This window comes from Equus caballus, chromosome 20 (genome assembly GCF_041296265.1).
Source record: "Equus caballus isolate H_3958 breed thoroughbred chromosome 20, TB-T2T, whole genome shotgun sequence".
Classification (NCBI taxonomy): domain Eukaryota; kingdom Metazoa; phylum Chordata; class Mammalia; order Perissodactyla; family Equidae; genus Equus; species Equus caballus.
Window position 1 is genome coordinate 28,624,919 of NC_091703.1, and position 19,220 is coordinate 28,644,138.

General features: G+C 38.5%; 1 long non-coding RNA gene and 4 other non-coding genes across 5 annotated transcripts; 3 read left to right on the forward strand and 2 right to left on the reverse strand.

Moving 5' to 3' along the window:
- Positions 1-3,874: 3,874 nt before the first annotated feature.
- Positions 3,875-3,957, reverse strand: TRNAL-UAA (transfer RNA leucine (anticodon UAA)). The gene has a single exon. It is a non-coding gene; the product is annotated as a tRNA-Leu (tRNA).
- Positions 3,958-4,300: 343 nt separating this feature from the next.
- On the forward strand, positions 4,301-9,432 carry LOC138919457 (uncharacterized). The gene is made up of 4 exons (XR_011429656.1): positions 4,301-4,550; positions 7,810-7,937; positions 8,246-8,326; positions 9,212-9,432. It is a non-coding gene; the product is annotated as an uncharacterized lncRNA (long non-coding RNA).
- TRNAT-AGU (transfer RNA threonine (anticodon AGU)) lies at positions 8,752-8,825 on the forward strand. The gene has a single exon. It is a non-coding gene; the product is annotated as a tRNA-Thr (tRNA).
- Positions 9,433-10,283: 851 nt separating the features above from the next.
- TRNAV-CAC (transfer RNA valine (anticodon CAC)) lies at positions 10,284-10,356 on the reverse strand. Its single transcript has one exon. It is a non-coding gene; the product is annotated as a tRNA-Val (tRNA).
- An 8,078-nt stretch (positions 10,357-18,434) lies between these two features.
- Positions 18,435-18,508, forward strand: TRNAV-GAC (transfer RNA valine (anticodon GAC)). Its single transcript has one exon. It is a non-coding gene; the product is annotated as a tRNA-Val (tRNA).
- Positions 18,509-19,220: the final 712 nt, after the last annotated feature.

Here is a 19,220-nt window from a genome sequence, read left to right on the forward strand (position 1 = left end):
AAGCACATTTTGTTGTGTGTCTACTTCTGGACATTTATATACATATACTGTATCTGTACATTTTTAAAAGGGATTATCATCTTTTAAAAACTTTCTTGTAACGTGTTTTTTACTTAATGCTATTTCTTAAGCATCTTTACTGAAAGATAATAGATAGCTAATTATTAACTCTGAAGAGCAAGGGTCAATAAATATTTGTTGAATGAATGTATAATTTCCCTTTATCACCAGCTGCTTCCAAGCCCCTACTTCAGGTGTCTGGGAATACCACATGGCTTTAGGCCAAAAGCGTTTTGTCCCTCATTAGGGCAAAAAAAATTAAGGATGTCTTTTCTCCTCCTCCCTCTAGTTCCAATAAACCTACACTTTGTTCCCTTTCCCTCCTTTAGAGGTGCGATGGAAAAGAAGTTTTCAGATTCAGCTCCTTGCTGGATGGGTAAACTTGTTTTAAAATGTCACACTTTTGTGCAGTAAGAAAACTCATAAGTGCTATTTGTAAGCTAAGTACTGATAAAATAGAAATCTCCTACATATATTAAGTGAAGAAAAGAGCTGCAGAATAATGGTTAAATATTTTCCATTTTATGTAAAAGTTAGATAAAATAAACATGGACAAAGAAAACAGCTCAGTGGTTACCAGGGGAAGGGGGTTGAGGGGTGGGCACAGGGGGTGAAGGGGAGCACTTGTGTGGTGACAAACAAGAAATAATGTACAACTGAAATCTCACAATGGTGTAAACTATTATGATCTCAATAAAAAATTAGATAAAATAAGACTATGTTCATGTTTGCAAGTATCATAAAAAAAAAGTCAGGAGGGATGCATAAGAAGCTAAAGCAAAGGTGTTGGTGAGAACCGGGGAGATGAGGGAAAGGAGGCACCAAACACTTTTCCTTATGCCTTTTAATACTTTCTCATTTTTGAACCAGGTGAATAACCTGCTCACGCAAAAAAAAAAAAAATTTAAACAAGAAAAACATGTTGCATCTGTTTCTTTCATTCTTACTATGCTAAGGTTGGTGAAAATTGTTTTTCCTTATTTTTTAATCTTGTTTTCTCTTATACTAAACTGGTGTGATGGTTAATTTTACCTGTCAACTTGACTGGGCCATGGGGTTCCCAGATATTTGGTCAAACATTATTCTGGGTGTTTCTGTGAGGGTATTTTTGGATGAGTTTAAATTTAAATCAACAGACTAGTAAAGCATATTGAATCAGTTTCCTGTTGAAAAGACAAAACAGCTGTGGGTCTCTTCCTTACCTAGAAAGCCTGGGAGGGTAGAGACTTAGTTTTTTTCCCCCAGTGCTGCATTCCTAATGTCAAGATGCATGCTACAAAAAAATTAGTTTGAGGGATGTACTGGTAGCTATTGTTACTTTATGTGTTAGATGTGAAATTAATATCTACAAGTACACACTTCTCTCTCTATAAATTATACTTACACACTTAGGGAACATATGCTTATATTAATCTAAAAACTAAATTAATATCAGTTTCCAGATATCTATTGGAAGGAAGCATGTGAAGTTCCCTCAGCAGCAGGACCCCAAGAAAAAGACAGGGAGAGCAAGGTATTTAGATGGAGAGTGGCCCTCAGAGGTACTTGACACCCCAGCCTACACAGTTCAATTTTCCGCTATAACGTTTCCATCTTTGCATTTTACGTTATTTGCTTTAAAAAAAAAAAACAAATCTATTAGTTTTCTGTTGCTGTATGACACATTATCACAATTTAGCAGATTAAAACCATGCCCATTTATCTACTCAAAGTTCTGTAGGTAAGAAATCTGGGCACTGGGTGGCTGGGTTCTCTGCTTAGGATCTAACAAGGCTAAAATCCTTCACAGTGCTGTATTCCAGCTCTCGCGGTGATGGTGGAATCCCTGTTTACTCACTGACTGTTAGCTGGGTGCTCTCAGCTCCTGGAGGCCAGCTGCATTCCATCGGTCCCCTCCATCTTCAGAGCCAGCAACAGAGACTCTACCTCACTTCAAATCTCTCAATTCCTTTCACATTTTCTGTCTCTGACTCTAGGAAGAGCCCAATCTCTTTTAAGGGCTCACCTGATTAGGTCAGGCTCACCCCTGATAACCTCCCTTTCTGAAAGTCGACTGTGCTATATAACATACCCTAATTGTATTCACAGTCCAAGGGATTGTGCAGGTCTTATATACTAGTGGAAGGGCACCTTGGGAGCCATTGTAGAAATCTGCCTACTCAAGAAACAACAACAGAGGTTGGAGTTAAGTAGAAATTGCCAGCATCACCGACAATTAGAAGAATTTAATAAAAACAAGTGCCAGATACAACAGGTTCAGATCTTCCCTGTGGCAGAGATGGGCATGGATCTGCAGTTGACTCTCTTGTGAGGAAAACTACATAAGTTAACTTCTATAGGAATGGAACCCGGACATTGGTGTCATCAGCATTACACTCTAAACAGCGTTGCTAACTGACCACTAAGAGACTGCTGTGTTTTCTCTTTAGAAAGTTCCAATTTGTGTAAAATCTTTGTCGTCTCATTTCAGAAGAGACAAACCACCACGCATCCTCTCTCTACCCCGTCCAAGAAACAAAGATAAGAAAACCCACCTTTGGTAGGGATGAATCTTGCCTCTCCATAGATATAGATGGATACATAGATAGATACTTTAAACCTTACAACTGCCTTCCATGGGGTAGGGATTATTATCTGCATTTAACAAATGAAGAAATCAAGGCTCAGAGAGTCAGCGGGAAAGTCGGAATTAGAACATTTGATTGTTGAGTTCCAAAGTCCACGCTCTTTCAAATCATCCTAAAGATTCCAGGCTTCTGCTTCTCTGGATTTTAACTAGAACAGAATTTAGTCTGCTGGCATTTCAACTGATGGGCAGAATGTGGCTCTTCAGTAACGGCGTTGGGATTATTGGTGGCCCTCTGGAACTAAAGTAGCATTGGATCTATACCTCGCATATTAAACACGGAAAAAATCAAATAAATCAAAGATCTAAATATTAAAAAAATCATGGACATTCTAGAAGAAATCATAGAGTTCTTTTGTTACTCTTGTTGATCTTGTAGTGGGGAAAGGCATATCTAAGTCAGACGTAAAACCAGAAGAAAAGGCTGATAAATTCAACTGCATAGCCCAAAGTGTACATGTTCAAAATTACCACAAAATTCTAAAGCAAATAACAAACTGGACTACTTGTGACATATCAAAACAAGGTTTAATTGACTCACATTTAAAGAGTTCCTACAAATAGTAAGAGAAAGACCTAACAACTAAGTAGAAAAATGAATAAAGGATATTAATAAGCAGTTCACAGAGAAGGAAATACAGATGGCTCTTTGACATAAAAAGATGCTCAACAAAAGTACAACCAGAGAAATGCAAATAAAACTCCACTAAGGGACCATTTTTACAAGTCACAATGGAAAAAACAAAACAAAAAACCTTACATTCTGCTGAGGAGGATTCAACCATGCTTTCCAGAGTGAGTTGGAGGGACAGCCTGGGCAGGGTTGTACTTTTCTGAATACAGCAATTTGGAAACAAAGAGAATCCCCCCGCGGGTGGTTCTCACTTCCTGGGGGCTACAGAGAGTTAGAGCTTCTTTTGTGTTGCCTGAGGGACAAATGGCCACCAGGTTACCATTCTTGGAAGTGAAAGGCCTAGAGTATTAAAATCTCATTAGGCAGACTGCTGGGTTGTTTCTTATTTTAGCAATCTGATAGGACCGTGGTGGAAAATAATTCACGCTCTTATTACTGCCTGCTGAGGCAATTTCTTTGGGCTTGAAGACAAAAAAGCAGCGTAACGTTTTCGCAAACGGATAGAAAAAGGGTGGTATTTTCTCACGAATGATTCTGGAGAGGAAAACTTAATCTACCGAGAGTGGGGTTCGAACCCACGCGGGCACTAGCCCATTGGATCTTAAGTCCAACGCCTTAACCACTCGGCCATCCCGGTGACTGGGCTCCTACTTTACGCAATTATTTTTTTATTAGAACCAATGTATTTGCGCTGAGCATTAAGAAAATGCTGAATTATTTGTTTTTGTGGAATTGTATTAAAATATGAGGGGGATTATGATAGAGAAAATACAGCATGCTTTCTGTGCTTTCAGAAAGCGCCCACTTTTTTCGAACTCCCCTCATAAGATCACTTCTTAACTTCCAGATAAATTTTTTTTTCACTTGATAGGAAAAGAAATACGAGAACGGGGAGGGAGGCAGAGAGTAAGAGAAATCACCGCATTAGCGCCACCTACTACCTCGGCTTCACCAAAGGCGCTGTCCCAATTTTTCCTAAAGAGATCATTGTTTTGCCTGCTGAATTCAAGCCTCCGCTCCAGACCCGCTGAAGCATGGGAGGCAACAGCGCCGGGGTCCAAGGGACGTTATATTAAAACGAGCTCGCCTTGGGAGTAAATCTGGAAATCTCTGGTGGACACAGAGCAGTTCAATTTGGTGACTTTGATTTTAATGATGAAATGCTTTAACTTTACAGACCAGCATGTCCGTCAAAGGAACACACTGAGCTCGGTGCAGGCTACACAGACGGTAAGACACCGCCCGGGGGCTCCAAGTTCTTCCCTGATAAGCCCGTTCTTGTTACAGTGGACAGTCTAATCCTTGAGGCCAAAAGTATCCTCCGGGGAGACTTATTACAAATGAAGATTCCAGAACTCCTCTTGTAATGATCCTAACTAAAGAGATATAGGGTGGACCCCAAGAATCTTAATTTTACCAAGCACTCCTAGGTAATTCTAACATCATTTGTCTGCTCACTACCCTCAGTTAGTCGTGCTAAAGGTTGTCATGGAGAACTAAAGAGTCCCTGAAAAAAGCTCCCAGATGGGAAATTTTGAGTCTCTGGAGAAGACAGAGCTGAAATGGAATCCTGAAGCACAGGTTGGAATATAATTAATTTATGTAACAGTACTGAACGCCAGTGTGTGACACATCCCTCAGGTAACCAGAAGAAGCGCCACAATGTGAGAAGGTGGTGTCAGCTGTAGCAGACATGCAAAGTGGGTCTGAGGACAACTCTCCCCAGAATCTCAGTTGATGAAAAAGAAGCCCCTCACTTATTTGGGATATTCAGACTGAACGGGCCCGTAGCCAGATCTTTCTCTCTGCCTGATAAGTTCATGTACACAGAATGGCCCCCTCTAGTCCTTTGGCTGTCCAGATCTGAGTTCTGTCTCTGACCAGATCAAGGTTCCATTCCTAGAAGAGGAGATATGGCCTGAAAGATTCCTGCTTCTACCAAATGCTGAAGGAAATTCAGATCTGTGAGTGCTGGGGCAAGAACTGAGTTGGGATGGGGATGGAGATGACTGGAAGTTTCCACAAAAAAACATATCAGAGATAGAATCAGATACAAAAGTTTTCAAAACACTTTATTACTGTCGTTCTTAACATGGGCTGCACAGTAGAATGAGCTGTGAAGTTTAATACTTAAATGTGAAAGTGAAAAAGAAAGCTATTGAAAGTATATGAAGGAGAATATCCTTAGGTGCCGGGGAGCAGAGAGGAACTTTTAAGAACTTCAAAAGCACAAGCAATAAATTAAAATAATTCTAATGTTTGCTTACATTAAAATTAAGAATATGTAAAATAAAGGACCAAATAGAAACATGAATAGATAAATGTGATAATAGAATATATTTGAATTGTCCAAAAATGGCAAGGGCTTAATATATATAGCAAGAGGCCACGAAAATCAGCAAGATCCAAATGAAACGGGCAAAGGATAGGACAGGCAATTTAGGAGAGAAATATATGAAGACTAAGAAAGATTGCACGAAAAATTCCAAAATCATTAGTAGTCACAGAAATAAAAAGTAAAAAGAGATATTACTTTACTGCCATTAGACTGGCAAAATTGAAAAGCTCAGTAAAATCAATTATTGCAGGACTAGGGACATAAGCACTCTCATGTCCTGCTGGTGGGAGCTTAAACTGACGAAGTCATTCTGGAGAACTTCTTACTCAAATGAAGGATGTTCACATTCTATGACGGAGCTATTCTGCTCCTGGTATGAATCTTCCCCCACCCTATCCACCCCCTCAAATCTGACGCATGTGCAGACAGTACACATGAAAGGAAGTTAATCACAGCATCATTTGTGGTCTTTTGAAATTGGAAGAAACCTTATTTTCGCTATTGGACAGTGGTTAAGTAAACTGTTGTAAATACATCCTTTAGAATATTAAGCGATGTCCAAAGTAGCAGAGTAGATGTACATGCAGCAACATGGATGGCATTTAAAATTATAATACTACTGAAAAAGAACACTGGAAAAAAGAGATGAGGACTTCTGCTTCGACCTGTGAAGGAGTCACTGCTATGGGAATTGCTCTTCCCCTGTACACAATTTGAATGCTGGACATAAAAATGTGAAATGACCATTTTCAGACATTTGTCAGCTGTCAGTGCAGGACTTTGATCCCTGAGAGAAGGGAAACAAATGAGGTGAATCTTACAAAGATTATAGCTTATTGCCTAGACGCAGTTTCCAGGCCTCAGCAGAGTGAGGGGGACTTCAGACAGAGCCAGACAGAGACACTGAATTGGGAGCACAACGATGGGATTTCACAGTCTAACTGCAGTTAGAATACGTGGGACAGAATACCAGAGAGGAGAAAGCTGTGCAAAGAGAGAGCTCCAGAGTCTGCAGAGGGATCTGCTCGTATCTTTGGTGTAATATTGATTGGTGCGTGAGTGGGGTTGAAACTCCATGAGGCTGGGGAAAGAACTACTGGAAAACAGCAAGCTGTAAAGGGCTGGGAATAGTCTTCACCAGCTATAGTGAAGCGACCTCATAATTTATGGGGCATTAGGTGGAGTTCTCACAAAGGTATAACCTAAGTATGGGAGCAAAATGAGCCCAACTAAGGTTTGGACCCACCCTAACAAAGTTTATAGGCAAGCCACAGTTGGATCAAATGAATCCCAAGGGAAATGTTATCTGAACCAGACAGAAAAAGGATCCTTAATGAAGTTGTAGAAAGTTTAGGAACACTGTTGCCTGCAGTATCACGGAATGGTGAAAACAAACCATGAGCTGGCTAATTTAGCTAAAGACATTTCCAGACAGACTTGTGAAGGTGTTGCCTAGCCTTTTCTTGCTTTTTATAGTAAAATGTGAGATGAGAGATTTAAGTTAAGGGAAGAACTGTTAAATATAAATGAACCAGAACTTATAGAATTTGAAAGGAAAGCTATTTATTATTCCCAGCTGCTCTAGATGGAAAATGATGCTAAAATTAAGAAAGGACTTTCAGGCGAAAATCAATTCCAGAGCACTGTCAGAAAACGTGGTTTAAAGATGAAGCCAAGGGAGTGATTGTAAAATCCATTTTTAAGACCCCCAAAGTGAGTTAAGGTCATATCTAAACAGAAAAACAAACTCCTAAGCATCTTAAGCACCTGCCTTACAGATCCTATCCACACAACAAAAGTGGTCGTCCAGTAGCTTTATAGAAAGCCAAGGGAGACAGGGCTTATTTTCATGAGGTTTGCAAATGAGGCTTTTGTTTAACACAGAGGTTGGTAAACTTTTTCTTTAACTGTCCAGATAGTAAATGTTTCAGGATTTTTGGGCCACTCGGTCTCTTCTAAAACTACTCAAATCTGCTGTTGTAGCAGGAAAGCAGCTGTAAATAATACTAAATGAATGAATTTGGTTGTGTTCTAATTAAACTTTATAAAAATAGATAGCTGGCCAGATTCAGCCTATGGACCATAGTTTACCAACTCCAGATCTGAAGGAATAAACTCCAACAACTTTCATAAAATCACCTGTTTTTAAAGGGAATTGTAGTTGGACCCTGATGCCTTGAACTAAAAGGGATAGAGGACAGTGCAAAATGAAAAGAGGACTTTGGACCTCCCAGACTGCTATGGGAAGGAAGAAGGCTAAGAAGACTACTTGGCCGCAAGTAAGTAAAATTTCTTGTTAAAAGGACGGGTGTGTGGAACTGAGAGCCCAATTGGTGGAACCAAGAGCCCTGGAGAATCATTCCCGGACAGCACTACTGAGTCCTAATAATGTAGCATCGTGTGCCCACTGGATTCTAGAATTATAATGGACTAGCGTACCTCCTGGTTTTCTTCTTTTTGAATGGGAGTGTGTATAGAGGTTATCCTACGCCTCCTGTGCCTGTCCGTTAGGAGACAGGTAACTTGTATCTTAAGCATATAGATGTTCAAAATTAAGAAGAATCTCACTTGAGAATTCCTCCCCAAGGAATCTCATCTGAACCTTTACCTGATCCAGATGATGCCGTCCTGGACTTCAATTGACGTAAAGGAATCAGACTTGAAGGGAGTGAGTATATTTTGCATGTCAGAAAGACGGAATCACTGGGGGCCAAAAGTTAGAGAAAAATGCGGATAAAATCCAGGGCCTTGTTCCTGATATCACTCACCCTCAGAGTGAACAAATGAAATGAGAGCTTATAAGAGAAGGCAGACTCCTTGCTAGGCCTGAGGAATACAATGGTTGTCAAAACAAGCAAGGTCCCTACCCGACTGCCAGAGCCTATAGTCTAGTGGCATTCCTAGAGCAGTTTCCTAAAGGAAGTTGTCTCAACTCAACGTTCTCACTCTACAGCGAGAACGTTCTTCTTTGGTTCTGACTGAGGCCCAGGTACAGCTTATTAAACCCAAGGAAACTGCTGAAATAAAAAATGTTAACAGATTGAGGTGTGAAATTTTGTAAAATAATATGTGACTAGGAGGTATGAGGCATGGGGCTTCGTGGCTTAGTTGGTTAAAGCGCCTGTCTAGTAAACAGGAGATCCTGGGTTCGAATCCCAGCGGGGCCTTTCTCCTTGTGGTTTTATAAGGTGAAGTCCTTGAAGGAAAATTCTTGTCACTGGTTAAGACAACTTGGATTTATACCTAATTGAAGCCTCAGATGCTGAGTCTTGATGTTTCAGGCACTTTGCCCAGGAGAGTAGAAAAGGGAGTTAAGAAATTATTCACCTCGAATTAGCAAAGTCTATGCTGTAACCTAGAGTTGAACTACAATTTTCTATTTTAAAATTTTTATAGCTACTTTCCACATTTGTTAAGAAACTTGCAGTCTCCCTTAACATTTTTGCTTTTAATACAAGTCTAAAAGAAGGCAAGAAAAAGATAGGACATGCATATTGTATAAATTGAGCGCCGTGATAACCATTCCTCCTTCTTGCATGATTCTGAACTCTAGACATCATTGAATATTTTGGAAAGTGGAATAACATGATGACATCTTGAAAGAGAGCAAGAAGGATGATAAGTGAAGAAACACACCAAATCAAAACAAAGCAAAAAACCTAACAAGACACTGGAGGCAATTGAGACCTGAAGTCCTGGATCATTTCTTAGATTAAAATAAAGGCTGGAAAAAATTCATCAAACCCTGAAATAAAGTTTTCATATTTTAGCCGATCTTTTTCTTTTGATATTCTAGGACATGTCTTCAAAGTATTATATTCTACAAATGCGCCCCCTCACCTTGGTAATGTGCACCACATTCCTTGTCAGGCAAAGGCTGGCATTGCTCTCAGCTTGTTGTTTCTGCCTCTAAGGAATGAGGAAATTGGATGATTGCTCCTTTTCTGAGCATTTGGGAGAAGAATGTGTTACATAATTTCTGGGCCCTGTGCAAAATGAAAATGCAGAGCCTTTTGTTTAGAAATTATTGAGAATTTCAAACCAGCAAAAGCAAAGCATTAAATCAAGTGCCTGGCCTCCTGCAAACGCATAGCTTGCATATCTGTAAAGCTGGCCCTGTCTGAGAGTGCAATTATTTGCCAAAAGCCTGGATTTTAAAGGACACTTAAAAATAGAGTGGAATCTAAAGTGATGGTCAATGATATCAAGTAATTCTAGAAGACATGAGAACTTAAAGGTACTAAATAGGGAAATGTTACACTATAAAAAATATTCTTCAGGTTAGGACTTTGTAAAAGAATCTTCTCTCCAACCGCAATGTTTCTTTCCTGGCTCATGTTATTCTTTTCTCAAACAACTCCTCTTTCTTCCAGGTCCTATTAAATGTCACCTGGCCTGGTGACAGAGGAGATAGACGGCTCCTCTTCCCATCATGTTCTTGCCTCCTGTTGTCTTGGGGGATCCTCGTAGCAAGAGATAAGACTGTATTCAATACCGCAAGGCTGCGCGCTGGATAGCATTCATGTTAGCGATAGAATGCGCTGGGCTGGGAAGGTAAAAGGCGTCTATGTAAAACACACGACATTAATTGATGAGAAAGAGAAAAAGCTGGCAGCTCTTTGGCTTGTTTCCGCCCGGTTTCGAACCGGGGACCTTTCGCGTGTGAGGCGAACGTGATAACCACTACACTACGGAAACCCCTTGCTGGGAGGTGTGGCTCTGTAAACCCAACCTGAGTTTCCTGTGTTCATCAGCGTTAGCTCCTAAAAGTATGGTCTTCTCTCTAGTCAGGCTTGTTACTGAGTCATTGTCTACAATTGCATTTTAAAAGTGATGCAAAACAACCACCACTCTGAGGTTAGGAGGTATTCAGTCCAGAAATTTTTAAGTTCTATGAGCCTTATACTAAAACCGTGACCACAATAAGAAAAATCCCAAACATCTTGGCGCTGACCAAACTTGACTTTTACTTCTTGACGTTTTGACATGACGACGGAATCACTGGAATTCGTCCTCCTACGTCCCTCAGAATTCCTTTCCACCTCCTCACCCAGCATCAAAATGATTGCCAACTTCTGTTGAGTTTACCTCAAACTCTGTGAAATATCCTTTCCCTCTGTTCTTTATGGGTCCCTAGTTTAGGCCCTTAATATCTGTTCTTCGCTACTCTCCATACAGCTCCCAGGCTTGGCTCTCTAAATCTATTCTCCGCCTAGCTTAAAATTCAAAACTTTATTTCCTTTGGTAAAATCCGCAAACATAGACCTTTCCTCTTTTTTCATACATGCATTTACTATTTCTTTTAATAGATTCTACTTTTTTAGAGCAGTTTTAGGTTCATAGAAGCATTGAGCAAAAGGTACAGACATTTCCCATATGTTCCCTGCCCCCCCACACAACCTCCCTGATTATCAACATCTCTCCCTAAAGTGGTACATTTGGTACAACTGACAAATCTACACTGACACATCTTATCACCCAGAGTCCTTAGTTTACATTAGGGTTCACCCTTGGTATTGTATGTTCTATGGGTTTGGACAAATGTATAATGAAATCTATCATTATAGTATCATATAGGGTGGTTTCCCTGCCCTAGAAATCTGTGCTGGCCTATTCATCTGTCCCGTCCTCTTACCCCCTGGCAACCACTGATCTTTCTACTGTCTCCATAGTTTTGCCTTTTCCAAAATGTCATATAGTTGGGCTCATACAGTGTGTAGCCTTTGAGATTGGCTTCTTTTGCTTAGTAATATGCATTTAAGTTTCCTTCATGTCTTTTCATGGTTTCATAGCTCATTTCTCTTTAGCGCTGAATAATAATCCATTATCTGGATGTACCACAGTTTATTTATCCATTCATCTACTGACAGACATCTTGATTGCTTTCAAGTTTTGGCAATTACGAAGACAGCTACTATGAACATCCATGTGCAGGTTTTTTTGTGGACGTAAGTTTCAACTCCGTTGGGTACATACCAAAGAGTGCAATTCCTGGATAGTATTCTAAGAATATATTTAGTTTTGTAAGAAATAGCTAAACTATCTTCTAAAGTGGCTGTGCCATTCTGCATTCCCATCAGCAATGAAAGAAAGTTCCCATTGTTCCACATGCTCACCAGCATTTGGTGTTGTCAGTGTTCTGGATTTTGGCCATTCTAATAAGTGTGTGGTGGTGTCTCATTGTTGTTTTAATTTGCATTTCCCTGATGACATATGATGTAGAGCATCTTTTCATATGTTTATTTGCCTCTGTATATCTTCTTTGGTGAGGATCTGTTAAGGTTTTCGGTCCCTTGTTTGATGGGTTGTGTTCTTGTTGATGAGTTTTGAGAACTCTTTATATATTTTGGATAACAGTCCTTTATCAGATATGTCTTTTGAAAATATTTTCTCTCAGTCTGTCATATCTTTTTCTCTTGGCAATGTCTTTCACAGAGCAGAAGGCATTCTTTATTTCTGTTACAGTGTTTTTGATCTCTAGCATTTCTTTTTGGTTCTTTCTTAGAATTTCCATCTCACTGCTTACATTGCCCATCTGTTCTTGTAATTGTCTACTTGGTCCATTAGAGCTTTTAGCATCTTACTCATAGTTGTTTTAAATTCTTGATCTGATAATTCCAACATCCCTGCCATATCTGAACATGGTTCTGACATTTGCTCTGTCTCTTCAAACTGTGTTTTTTGTCTCTTAGAATGTCTTATAATTTTTTCTTGTTAGCTGGATGTGACATCCTGGATAAAAGGAACTGCTGTAAATAGGTCTTTAGTAACGTGATGGTAAGATGTGGGGGAGGGGAAGCATTCTATAGTCCTGTGATTAGGTCCCAGTCTTTGAGTGAGCCTGTCCTTAAACTGTGAACTTCACAAATATTTCTCAGTTTTTCCCCCTGCTTTCGGTAGTTCAGGAAGTCTAGAGGGAGTGGAAGTTAGGTATTTGCCTTCTCCCACTTGGAAGTCTAAATGGGGCTAGAATTGACTATTTCCCTTCTTCCACAAGAAAGGCTCCAGCTCGCTGGAGGAGGATGTTTGCCTTCCTCCCGGGTCAGTTAGGCTGTGATAAAACCGCAGGAGTTAGGCTTTGGTTAACTAGTTTCTCTTGAGGGCAGACCTTGTTAAGAAGAACAGAATGTTCTGGTATATTTAAAAATGATTCCTTTCCTCTTCCTTTGCCAGAAGCACAAAGGGATTTTTCTCCCATATTTGCTGCAAGAAACTGTTTGAGCTCCTGGAGGTAAAATTTACCCAGACGACTGGGTGCCCGGGAGGTTTTTATCTCTCAGACTTGTCCAAGCTAACCCTCCAGCAAGTCCTCAATTACAGTTCAGTTTCTGCCCCAGCCCTCCTCCCTGCAGAGGTTTGTGCTTGTGGGTTTCTGCTCCGGTAAGGGGTGATTCTGTGTATTTGCCTATCTCTCTGTCCACTTTGGGGTCAGTGGATTGCCCTGCGACCTCAGTTCTCTGATGGATCTAACAAGAGTTGTTTTTTTCAGTTTGTTCAGTTTTTTACCTGTTTTTGAGACAGAGTGGTGACTCCCAACTTCTTACATGTCTGACTGGATAATATGCATTTAAATCTATAATTTTCTCTCCAAAACTGTTTTAGAGGCTAATCATAAATTTTGATATTTTATACTTCATTATTTTCTAGTTCAAGCTATTTTCTAATTCCTCTTGTAATTCATTTTTGATTAATGGGTAATTTAGGAGTGTGATGTTAATTTCCCAGCATTTGGATATATTCTCACTTCCTTTTTGTTACTGATTTCTAGTTTAATTCTGTATTGATTAGAGAACACTTTGTTATTTCAGTCCTTTAACAATTTAGAGAAATTTTCTTAATGGCCCAGGTTTTGTGAATTTTCCATTTGCACTTAGAGAGTATTCGGCAGTTGTTTGATATTGTCTTGTACAAGTCTAATAGGTCAAGTTGTTTGGTTAAGAGTGTAGTTCAAATCATTTTTATCCTTACTGATTGTATTTTTATCTGTTCTATATATTACTGGGGGGAAGTATGGTAAAACCCCCAGCCACGAGTGTGTATTTTTTTAGTTTTAGTTCCATCAGATTTTTTTAACTTTTTAATTTTGAAGTAATTATAGATTTACAGGAAATTACAAAGAAAGTACAGACAAGCCCCTTATACCCTTCTCCCGATTTTCCCAAAGGCTACATGACATATAACTGTAGCACAATCAAAACCAGGAATTTGACATTGGTACAAGATGTTCACATGATAGTTCTAGGTCATTTTATCACATATAGATTCATGTAACTATCACCAAAAGTAAGATACAAAATGATTCTAGCCCCACAAAATTCTTCCTCCTGTTGCTATACCCACTTCCCTCTCCCCTTGAGAACCACTAATCTGTTCATATTCTCTGTGATTTTGTCATTTTGAGAACATTATATAAATGTAATCATACACTGGATGACCTTTTAAGATTGGCCTTTTTCCCTCAGCCTAAAACCCTTGAGATCCATCCATTTTGTTGTATCAATAATTCTTGCCTTTTTACTATTGGGTAGTATTCCATGGTAGTTTATTTAATCATTAACAGTTTGGGGGACATTTTGTTTGCTTCCAGTGTTTTGCTATTACAAATAAACTGCTATGAACAACTGAGTACAGATTTTTGTGTGGACACAAGTTTTCATGTCTTTTTTATTTGTGTATTTTGAAATTACGTTATTGGATGCATACACAGTTAGAATTATTATATCTCCCTTTTATAAAATGTTTCTCTTCTAACACTATGAAATGCCCCTCTTATTATGAAATGTCTCTATGGTAATACTCTTTGTCTTAAAGTCTACTTTTTTTTATGTTAATACACTCACACCTACTTTTTTTTATGGTTAACTTTTGTGTTGTATATCTTTCTGTATCCCTTTTACTTTACAGTTTTTATACATATTTTTTCTAGGGCATTTTTTTTCTTGTGGTAAAATATATATAATGTAAAATTTGTCATTTAAATCATTTTTAAGTGTACGATTCAGTAGCATTAAGTATATTTACATTGTTGTGCCACCATAACCATTATCCATTTCTAGAACTTTTTCATCACCTCAAATTGAAACGCTGTACCCATTCAACAATAACTCCTTATTCCCCCCATACCCAGTCCTTGGTAACTACTCTTTCTGTCTCTATGAATTTGACTATCTTAGGTATTTCATATAAATGGAATTGTACAATATTTTTCCTTTGTATCTTGCTTATTTCACTTAGCATAATGTTTTCAAAGTTGGTTCATATTGTGGCATATATCAGAATTTCATTCCTTTTTAAGACTGAATAATATTTCATTGTATGTATATACTACATTTTGTTTATGTGTTGATGGACATTTGGCTTAATTCTACCTTTTGCTTGTTCTGAATAATGCTGCTGTGACTGTTGGTATACAAGTACCTGTTTGAGTCCCTGCCTTCAATTCTTTTGGATATACACCTAAAATTGAAATTTCTGGATCATATAGTAATTCTATTTTTAACTTTTTTTTTTTTTGCTCTGGAAGAGTGGCCATGAGCTAACATCTGTGCCAATCTTCCTCTATTTTACGTGGGGGTCGCTGCCACAGCATGGCTGGCAAATGGTGTAGGTCCACATCTGGGATCTGAACCCATGGGCCACAGAAGTGGAGTGTGCCAAACTTAACCACTAGGCCACAGGGCTGGCCCCTATTTTTAACGTTTTGGGGAACCATTAAACCGTTTTCTATAGTGGCTGCACCACTTAACACTCTCAATAACAAAGCATAACGATGTCAATTTTATACATCCTCCCTGACACTTGTTAGTTTCTTTCTTTTTTAAAAAAATATACTAGTCACCCTAATGGGTATGAAGTGGTATCTCATTGTGCTTTTGATTTGCATTTCCCTAATAGCTAGTGATGTTTTTAATCTTTTCATGTGCTTATTGGCTATTTGTATATCTTCTTTGGAGAAATGTCTAATCAAGTCCTTTGTCCATTTTTAAATTGTTTTTTGTTGTTGTTGAGTTGTAAGAGTCCTTTATATATTCTGGATATTAATCCTTTATCAAATATATGCTTCACAGATATTTTTTCCCATTCTGTGGGTTGTCTTTTCAATCTCTTGATAGCGTCCTTTGCACAAAAGTTTTCAGTTTTGATGATGTCCAAATTGTCTATTTTTTTTCTTGTTGCCTGTACTTTTGGTGTCATATCCAAGAAATCATTGCCAAATCTAATGTTGTGAAGATTTTCCCCAATGTTTTCTTCTAAGAGTTTTATGGCTTTAGCTCTTACATTTAGGTCCTTGATCCATTTTGAGTTAGTTTTTGTATGCAGTGCAAGGTAAGTGTCCAACTTCATTCTTTTGCATATGGATATCCAGTTTTCCCAGTATCATTTGTTGAAAAGACTATCCTTTCTCCATTGAGTGGTCTTGGCACTCTTGTCAAAAATCCATTCATCACATATGCAAGAATTTACTTGTGGGCTCTCTGTTCTATTCCATTGGTCTGTACATCTGGCTGTACGCCAGTACTACACTGTTTTGATTACTGTAGCATTATAGTAAGTTTTGAGATCAGAAAGTGAGTGATCCTACTTTCTTCTTCTTTTTCAAGATTGTTTTGGCTATTCAGGCTCCCTTGAGATTCCATATGAATTTTATGATAGATTTTTATATTTTTGGAAAAACATGTTGGGATTTTGATAAGGATTGCATTAAATCTGTAGATAGCTTTGGGCATTATTGACATCTTAACTATATTAGTCTTACAATCCTTGAACACAGATGTTTTCCCATTCGTTGGTATCTTCTTTAATTCCTTTCAATTATGTCTTATAGTTTTCAGGGTACACATCTTCCTCCACTTTGATTAAATTTATTCCTAAATATTCTATTTTTGTTGATGCAATTGTAGAGAAAACTGTTTTCTTAATTTTTTTTGGATGGTTCATTGTTGGTGTATAGAAACATGACTGAATTCTGTATGTTGAGTTTTGTATCCTTCAATTTTGCTGAATTCATTTGTTAGCCCTAACGTTTGTGTTGTGTGTGTAGTCTTCAGGATTTTCTACAAATAAAATCATGTCACCTGTGAACAGAGAGAATTTTACTTCTTCCTTTCCAATTTAGATGACTTTTATTTCATTTTTCTTGCCCACTTACTCTGACTAAAACTGACAATACCATACTGAATAGGAGTAGTGAAAACGGGCCTCCGTGTCTTGTTCCAGATATTAGAAGAAAAGCTTCCAATTTTTCATCATGGAATATGATGTTAGCTGTGGGTTTTTCATAAATGGATTTTATCATGAAGATGAAATTTCCTTCTATTCCTACTTTATTCAGTGTTTTTGTAACTAAAGAATCTTGAATTTTGTCGAATGCTTTCTCTGCATCTATTAAGATGATCACATGGGTTTTTTCTTCAGTCTATTAATGTGCTGTATATTACATTGATTGATTTTCCTATGTTGAACCATTGTTGCAGTCCATGAATAAATTCTACTTGATCACGGTACATAATCCTTTTAATATGTTGTTGAATTCAGTTTGCTAGTATTTTGTTGAGAATATTTACAAGAATATTCTTAAGGGATATTGGTCTGCAGTTTTCTTTTCTTGTCATGTCTTTGTCTGGCTTTGGTATCAGGAGAATGCTGACCTCGTAGAGTGAGTTAAGAAATGTTCCCTCTTTTTCAACTTTTTGGAAGAGTTTGAGAAGGATTGATGTTAATTCTTCTTTAAATGTTTGGTAGAATTCACCAGTGAAACCGTCTGGGTTACACAATTCTTTGTTGCAACATTTTTGATTACTGCTTCAATATCCTTACTAGATATAGGTCTATTCAAATTTCTATTTCTTCATCTTTCAGCTTTGGTAAATCGTGTGTTTCTAGGAATTTGTCCATTTCATCTAAGTTATCCAATGTGCAGTCATACAATTTTTCATGATATTCTCTTAAAATCACTTTTATTTCTGTAAAATCTGTAGTTATATCACCACTTTCATTTCTCATTTTAGTAATTTGTCTCCTCTTCCTTCCTTTTTTTTGTGTTCAATCTAGCTAAACACTTGTCAATTTTGGTGAAGTTTTCAAGGAACCAAATTTTGGTTTCATTGATATTTTTGATACTGTTTCTGGCCTGCCCTTCTTGATGACCTATCTTATCTGAGTGCCTGCCCTATGGATTTAACACTTGCCTAAGCAGCCCTCACAATTGGCATAAGCCAATTCCTCCAATAAAACCCTCCCCCCAATATATAAATGTTCGTCTTGATGATTCTACACAAGCTGAACCCCCCAGGGAACCAGCATGCAAATCAAGAACATCCCCCGATTCTTTCCAGAAGGAACCACTATTCTGACTTCTAATAGTGGGAAAGAGTCTTGCCTACTTTGTAAATTTTAAACACTTTGAGTTATAGAGTATGTCCTTTTTGGTGTCTGGTTTCTTTTGGCTAACAAGTCTGTGAGGTTCATCCATATAAGTTGTAATTTGTTCTTTCTTGTTGCATTCTATTTTTTCATGCAACTAGGGAAGGGCACTTGGGAAATTTCCATTCTTTGGACTGCTATTATGAATAGATTGCTGGACATTCTCGTAAATATATCTGGTGAATATATGTTCTAATATCTGCTTGGCAAATAACCATCAAGACGTAGTATTCTTGATTTTAACGAATAGAAAATCTGAGAGATATGAAAGGACCACACCAAAAAAACTTCTGAAAAGATTTCCAGATCTGGATTTTTCGGACATACTTCCTTCAGTTTTGACACTCACAGGTGTTTCCGTAGTGTAGTGGTTAGCACATTCGCTTGACACGCGTAAAGGTCCCCGGTTCGAAACCGGGCGGAAACATACTCTTGTTTCTCTTCGGTGTCTATTATTATTATTCTTGCTTTATTTCTTTTTTTGTTCCTGACAGTCTCCATTTGAACCAAATATAATCTTTGTTTATATCAGAAGCACGAACCTTCTCGCTCCCTCCGTAGTCCGGAGCCACATTGAAGCCCGCATCGTACTACCTCCCCCGGCTGCCCGATAGATTCCGGGGCCCCACTCTCCCTTTTTAGCTCCAGTCGCCGGGCTGTTAGGGTTCCTGGTGACGTTGACCTGAGGAAGCGCCTGCAGCGAAAGACCCCCTCCTGCTACGCGAAGGATGAGACTGGCTTCCTTGGAATCCCGAGGGCAGGACATTTGGGTTTTCTGCAAAGGGAGTTTTCTCAGCGATTTCTAAGGCGGCACAGAATTCCGTTTTGAGACAAGCAGGGAATTGAGGACTCTATTCTCTGCTCTTAATTGCTGAAGCAAAGAGAAGATTTTCCATGAAAATAGTGGCAACCTCATTTGGATATGCGTACTGGCACTTATAGAGAAACTGGCGGAGGAATTAGACCCTGATCTGGCCGATTTGAAGACCAAACTCCTAAGAGCGGCATTATCCTCATGATGCTCAAATCACCTAAACTAATTAATCACGTAATTAACAGAATAATTTCTTTTCTCTTTATGTCTTAAAATCACGCTAAGCCTGCATTGTCACTTAACGTTTGGCTCTAATAAAGCAGGC